Source organism: Temnothorax americanus, unplaced genomic scaffold (genome assembly GCF_048541705.1).
Source record: "Temnothorax americanus isolate GAGA-0224 unplaced genomic scaffold, ASM4854170v1 Scaffold101, whole genome shotgun sequence".
Classification (NCBI taxonomy): domain Eukaryota; kingdom Metazoa; phylum Arthropoda; class Insecta; order Hymenoptera; family Formicidae; genus Temnothorax; species Temnothorax americanus.
The window spans coordinates 354,849-361,608 of NW_027509233.1; the positions used below are offsets into that span (position 1 = coordinate 354,849).

Sequence of the window (6,760 nt, forward strand, 5' to 3'; positions counted from 1 at the left end):
CTCTATAAGTTCTTTATTGTTTACACATAAATTATAGAATATCTAAACGTTTCTTTTTTTTTTTCGATGTCCTGTGAATTTGTACAATAGAGTTACAAATAAACATAAAGCCACAGTTTATGTTTAATATGAAACAGTCTTTGCAAATGTTACATAATAACGTGCGAAAGAACTAACAGTTAGACTATTTAAGAGGCTATTTAAAAATTTTAATTAAGATACTGAAAGCATAAAACTGTTCAGCTAGCTTTACACAAAGATATTGGTCTTCTTCTTTATGAAATCGTCAAATTATGATTATGATACATTTTTACATTATCACCAGCATCGAATCTAATCTTATTTATCGTGATACTCTTGAGAAACTGTTAATCCATTGTCTTAACTCGATCGCGGCGCAGAACTGCGTCCACCAATGTTGTTCCTCTCCCTCCAATCGATTCCCGTAAAAGCTGTCTACATATTGAACAGTCGATACAACGATGGCGGATTAGTCTGAAATTAAGCACACGTTAACAATCACTCTTCTTACTAAAATCACAATTCTCTTTTTAATTGCATACCTTGATTATGACATAGACCAGCACGGGAGTCAGATCGTCGGCAGCAGGTATGCCTTTCTCCGACGCCATGGAGAGGAGATTCATGATGGTAGTCGCGCAACGAAATACACACTGCAACTTATCCCTAGGAGTCTTATACGCCGATATCACAGCCAATTCAGCCTGCGCCCATGACCAATGGCATTCGTAATGATGAACTTTTAAAATGTGTAGGTCCTTGTGATTTGGATGAGTTACGACCTTTGCCAACTTTTTGATGTGACCGTGAAAAAGCTGGTCCCTATATACATCTCCATCTTCATTTAGATAGAGCGCATTGTGGTGCAGCCACCTGGCCACGTCCTCCGGCGAAGTACCGAGCAGTCCTTGCTCCTGCAAGTACTGCACACCCTTGTCGGGCTTCCAACTAAAGATCTTGATATCGGCCTCCCATACCTCCCTTTGTTTCTGTACTTCATACTGCTCTGGCGATTCCGGCACCTCCTTGTTGCCAGTCAGACTGGAGACTGGAGTTGGCCGACGAGAGGCTGCCAGCGCTGCCGTAACGCGGTAGCGGGGTCTCCGGCATCGTATCCGGTGGATGTGACAATGGTTGCTGATCCGCTGGCACGCTGGGATTTACGTAAAGATCCCGACTCCACTCCACCATGCATTTCAGAATAGACACGAGGCACTCGAGACCACGAATGCGCATGGATTTCTCCTGAAAGAGCAAGACACTAATATTACAAACAAAACTTTATATTGCTTGTTTCGAAGAACATTCTCTGTTCCAAACAATACACCTATCCTGTCATCCTCTTTCTTATAACGCACCTGATTTGGCGATGCACCTAGCTCCAGAGCTTGACAACCTTGAGCAATCTTAGAGAGATCATTGACGAGCTTCTCGAAGAGATTCGCTGCTGAGATCGCAATCGTAGTTAACGTAGATGTCGACGACGCTCTGGGCATCCGCACAGATCCTCGTAAGCGCATGTATGACCATCCACTTGTGCTCAAAAGAGCTGCTACAGGTCTCGAGGATGTTCATAAAGATCTCCTTAAAGAACACCTCAATCTGCATCTTGAGGTGCATCTTGAAACGGGCGAGCAGCGCCAGGAACAGCGCTAACGACAGCTCGAACACTTCCGGCACCAAAGACACGCCATTCTTCGACAGCACGACACACAAGTACTGCTGTTTAATGGCGATAACAAACATCTCGTTAGAGCGCAATATTGGACCGGCATTCTGCAAGATTCCCAGAAGTAACTGAAGCGACAAGATCTTGGAACGGAGCTCGTGCGATATTGGATCGGGAGTGCCGTCCGGCAGCGGTTTCATAGAGAGCTTGCAGAGAGCGCGAAACACCAGGACTGCATCATTTTGCAGCACATGGATGAATTTTGCAGTTACCATGTTGTCATTCTCAGCGGCTGCCTCGTCACCGTTGTTCTCCGGACTACCGTTCTCCAAACTGACTTCCTCTTCCAATGGCACCATGGATTTTACTACATCATCAAGAATACTCTTGACAATTGTTTGAGAATCAATGTTATCATTACTAGGAGCATTCTCTGGACTAAGCTTGGCTTCAGTTTCGCCGTTTGCTATGACAGAACCCTCCTGCTGATGTTCCCCATCAAGCCTCACGATCTCTTCCTCCGCCTGAGTCTCCATTCGCGCGAAGATCACGTTGATCATCTGCGTGAGAGTCGCACGGGCTGTTGTTTGATTCACCAGGTTGCGCGACGCCAAGTAAACGTTGTAAACAGTACGAATTGTTTAACAGTACCGTACTCTCGTGTACCTCCACACCTCCGCTGGCTTGTCATTACAGTCAGCAGAGCTTTAATAATCTGCAGCTGCACACCCTCATCGGTCTGTGGACCGGTGAAGCAACCACAGATTGTCTCGACAATGCGCACAATCAGCAGCTTGTTAGGCTCCGTTGAATCAGGCACATTGCCAGTGAGATGGCTATATGCGATTAACTTCTGCAGGCAGTCCAGTGCTGTGTCACCACAATCCGTAGTTGACCCTCCAAAAAGAAATACGCGAACCACTTGACACTGTCCTCGGATGTTTTATATCCATCGATGGTAGTGCCCATCCGGCCTTTCCGAATGTACCAGATATGCGGCAAATGATCTTCCCAGTTCCTTGATTATATCTATAAATGAGAATAATATTCGATCATAATGAAGATTAATATCTTTATAAATAAGTAGGAAAAACATTATTAAAGCAACAATTGTGATAAAAATAATAAAATACCTTGGGGTGGATTAACCAATGGTTCACTAAGATGGCATATAGCATATGGGAGCAAATTTCGACAATCATTCGGGTTCTATCGCCGTGATACCTCGCATGTACATTTTATTCGTTTCGTATACCTCCTTTATAAACCACCTATTCTGGACTGATTTTCCGTGAACGCACGAAGAATGCATGTACACAGGTTCCTCCATTTCTGGTATTCTGAAAGATAGTTCAGAATGGAGAGCTGTCGCATTCAATAGGTTTTAATTATCGATGACAATTAATAACACACCATACCTAACCTGTAAGCATGTTTCCACTTGGCCTTATCCTGATCCTCTTTTACCTCGTCGGGCGAAACCTTTTTCGCGACTGGATCCGCCATACTTTGTACATACAAACTTTGTTACGTGCAATGGCCTTTATCGTGTCCTGTCTCGCGGCACGTATTCTTCGTACTTGCGTAAGCTCTGCTCCTCCAACCTCCTTGAGATTCGCCGCCATATTAATGATGCATTACGCGCCGCTTGACTGTTCCTTCTTTTTATAAAAGCCTATCTGGACTTCCGGTTCCGCCACCGTGGCGTGCGCACGGTGACGAGTTTTCGCTCGCATTATAATTGTTGCGTGTGCTCGAATAGTGGATTATTGGATTTATTTTGTGCGCTCTGCGTGTACAGGCGCATCCGCTGTTTTCCGGGAGTCATTATTTCCAGGGCTTTTCCTGTTTACTGCGTGTGAGAAATCTTTCCTTCGTGAGTGGGGCGGCTAACCTCACTCTTAGCCGACATGTCGGCAGGGGACGATCCCCCGTCCCCCGTTCCGCCTAATTATGAAGAATTAAGAGACGATTTCCAAGCATTTTTGTCGCAGTCGGAGAAAAGTAATCAATTCGTATGTATTTGACCGGAAATGAATATCCGGGAAAGAATCTACCATATGAAATCGTTTGTATTTCGTATGAAGACTTTTGAAGTGCAATTGAAAATGTTTGTGAGTCATTCGTTTAATTGTAATTAATTAATTATTTTTACACCATGCATTTAGCCGAAATAGATAAATTAATAAAAGTTTTTATACGGAATCGTTTGTATTTTGTATGAAGAGTTATGAAGTGTGATTAAAAAGGTTTGTGAGAGTCACCCAGATAATTTTAACTAAATATTTATAAACTCGGTAATTAGCCGAAATATAGATTTTTAGTTATTTATGTTAAAAGAAGAAAGCGCTAGTGTTCCCGAAGGTCCGTCTGCAATCAGAATTAATATAAACGTTTTAAAAATTATTTTATAGTGAAATAAATAAATATACAGACTAATAAGCCTGTAATTATAAGCGATAGTTGCTAATTAAGTTTGTGACTAATATTCTGTCTTGCAGAGGACCTCCGTAACGAGATCAAAGATGTACCAGCTGTGCAGGGTAAAGAGGTTATCTCAAACGCCCTGCCACAACCCAATTGAGCGACTCAAATGTCATTACCGCTGAGAAGTACTTCTTGCCATTTGAATCAGCATGTCAGAGCTAGTAGTAAGTGTGCCCTAAGCTGAAACGATTTGTTCCGTCGTTGCTGACGACACCTGGGAGCATCACCAAGTCATGGGCCAGGTAAATCGTTATTCTATCTCTTTTCAATTTCACGTTGATTCATCGAATAGATTACATCAATTCAATACGATTTTTTCAGGTTGATACCACGCACTCAAGCAATAATACAAACGCTGCAGTCGCAGGGAGTCGTGTCCAAATACAAACTGCTAGAAATCTGGGGTTTGGATGAAAAATGTGAGAATTTAATTTATAAAATAATATTTAGATATTATCATAAAGTAGACTTCTATACAATACTAGACCGCTGACAGGCATCTCGGCCGTGATGCTTGCCGCCATGTTGATTTTAGCAAGATATGCTATACTACAGATTCTATACAAGTGGTTTTATACAAGATTTCTATACAATAGTCTGGCATATACAGAATGTCCAAAAGAAAGGGTTTAATACTACAGGAGTCGTGGTTCGATTTCGGCATTCAAGTACGCTACACGTTGAAGGCATGACTTACAAACTTATTGATAACATGTACCAATATTTAACACAAAAACATTCGCCTGCTTCGTTATGTACTGTAATAACGAATGCAGATAAACGCACATCATGAGCAACTGAACACCCGATAGTGACTTATTGTTAATTCAATATGGCCGCACCCTTCACTAACACTTGCACCTCGCACTCGCATCAGCTTTTCGGCAGTGCGTCCATATATGTTAATGGTCTAGTATAAAAGTCTGTGGATATTATATATTTATAATTTTAGTTCTGTTGTCAGCTTACAAGAAGTGGCTGCCGGAATCCGCGCACGCAGAAGTGGCACAGATATGACGGCACGCAGTGGCCGCCTTTGTAATTAAGAATAAAACATTAGGATTGTAATTATACAGTTTTTTAGATAATTAAATTATTTTATATATGAAAAAAAAATCGAAATGCATCAGTTTTAGCCTTCCAGCAAAGGGTCGATTGTGTATCTTGGAATAATGAGGTAATCATCGCCGCTTGTAGTAAACAACTGCCCGCGCGCCGACCGCGGGGCGGCCGCATCTCGCCGCGCGCTTGGATTTGGCGGAGGGCGGGCTAATACGACGATTTTTAATCATTAATAACTCGTCAACTATTACGAAAATTGCAAAATGGTACATGACTTTTCGACTCAGTTTGGCTCGCTCTTTCTAAATATGAGAAAAGTATCAAGAATTCTGGGGCACACTGTATATACTAGCTGGTTACCCGGGCTTCGCCCGGGAGTCGTTTTTCTTAAAACAACTTCATTTATGTTTCAATATCATTATTGTGAACAAACATAAGGAGTGTTCATGCATTCTTCGTGCGTTCTACGGAAAATAAGTTCGGAATAGGTGGTTTATAAAAAGGTGTACGAAACGAATAAGATATATGCGAGGTGTCATGGCGATAAAACCCAAATGATTGCCGAAATTCGCTTCCACGCTATGCCATCTTAGTGAACCATTGGTTGATCCACTGTGATCCACCGCCAAGGTATTTTTATCACATTTGTTGCTTTATAATGTTTTTCCTATTTATTTATAAAGATATTAATCTTCATTATGATAGAATATTATTGTCATTTGTAGATATAATCAAGGAACCGGGAAGATCATTTGCCGCGTGTCTGGTATACGTACATTTGGAAAGGCCGGATAGGCACTACCATCGATGGATATAGAGCATCTGTGGATGGTGTGAAGTGGTTCGCGTATTTCTTCTTGGAGGGTCAAGTGTACCCTAAGCTGAAACGATTTGTTCCGTCGCTGCTGACGACACCTGGGAGCATCACCAAGTCATGGGCCAGGTAAATCGTTATTCTATCTCCTTTCGATTTCACGTTGATTCATCGAATAGATTACATCAATTCAATACGATTTTTTCAAGTTGATACCACGCACTCAAGCAATAGTACAAACGCTGCAGTCGTAGGGAGTCGTGTCCAAATACAAACTGCTATAAATCTGGGGTTTGGATGAAAAATGTGAGATTTTAATTTATAAAATAATATTTAGATATTATCATAGAGTAGACTTCTATACAATACTAGACCGCTGACAGGCATCTCAGCCGTGATGCTTGCCGCCATGTTAGTTTTAGTCAAGATATGCTATACTACAGATTCTATACAAGTGGTTTTTGGAATGTGGCGGGGTTAACAAATAAAGATAAAGTTTTGGAAAAGGCTGGGGGATTGGGACGTAATGGTGTTATGCGAAACGTGGGTGAACGGTAAGGGGTGGGAAAGGATAAAAGAAAAGATGCCGAGAGGTTACGTATGGGAAGTGCAGAAAGCAGGGAGGAAGAGCCGGAAGGGAAAAGCGGTAGGAGGAATGATAGTAGGGGTGAGGGTAGGGATCAAAATGGAAAGAGAGAAGACGAAAA

General features: G+C 42.0%; 2 long non-coding RNA genes and 1 pseudogene across 9 annotated transcripts in view; 2 read left to right on the plus strand and 1 right to left on the minus strand.

Moving 5' to 3' along the window:
• Nucleotides 1–5,293, plus strand: part of LOC143902152 (uncharacterized) — a 77,677-nt gene extending 72,384 nt beyond the window's left edge. The window contains exons 1-3 of one of the 6 annotated variants that reach the window (XR_013258272.1): nt 3,351–3,694; nt 4,192–4,419; nt 4,499–5,293. This is a non-coding gene — a long non-coding RNA (uncharacterized LOC143902152). Of the gene's footprint in view, nt 1–3,350; nt 3,706–3,789; nt 3,940–4,002; nt 4,420–4,498 lie in introns of those variants that run through there. The other 5 variants (XR_013258284.1, XR_013258277.1, XR_013258279.1 and 2 more) reach the window with 5 other exon arrangements.
• LOC143902134 (brefeldin A-inhibited guanine nucleotide-exchange protein 2 pseudogene) lies at nt 1,129–2,709 on the minus strand (annotated as a pseudogene). The gene is made up of 2 exons (XR_013258267.1): nt 1,380–2,709; nt 1,129–1,266 (listed from the first exon to the last, which is right to left on the minus strand). The product of XR_013258267.1 is annotated as a brefeldin A-inhibited guanine nucleotide-exchange protein 2 pseudogene (transcript).
• Nucleotides 5,294–5,676: 383 nt separating the features above from the next.
• Nucleotides 5,677–6,342, plus strand: LOC143902319 (uncharacterized). Of its 2 annotated transcripts, XR_013258330.1 has the most exons (3): nt 5,711–5,869; nt 5,965–6,182; nt 6,263–6,342. It is a non-coding gene; the product is annotated as an uncharacterized LOC143902319 (long non-coding RNA). The 2 variants fall into 2 exon arrangements; XR_013258329.1 differs by having other exon boundaries at nt 5,677–5,869; nt 5,965–6,342.
• The last annotated feature ends 418 nt before the right edge of the window (nt 6,343–6,760 follow it).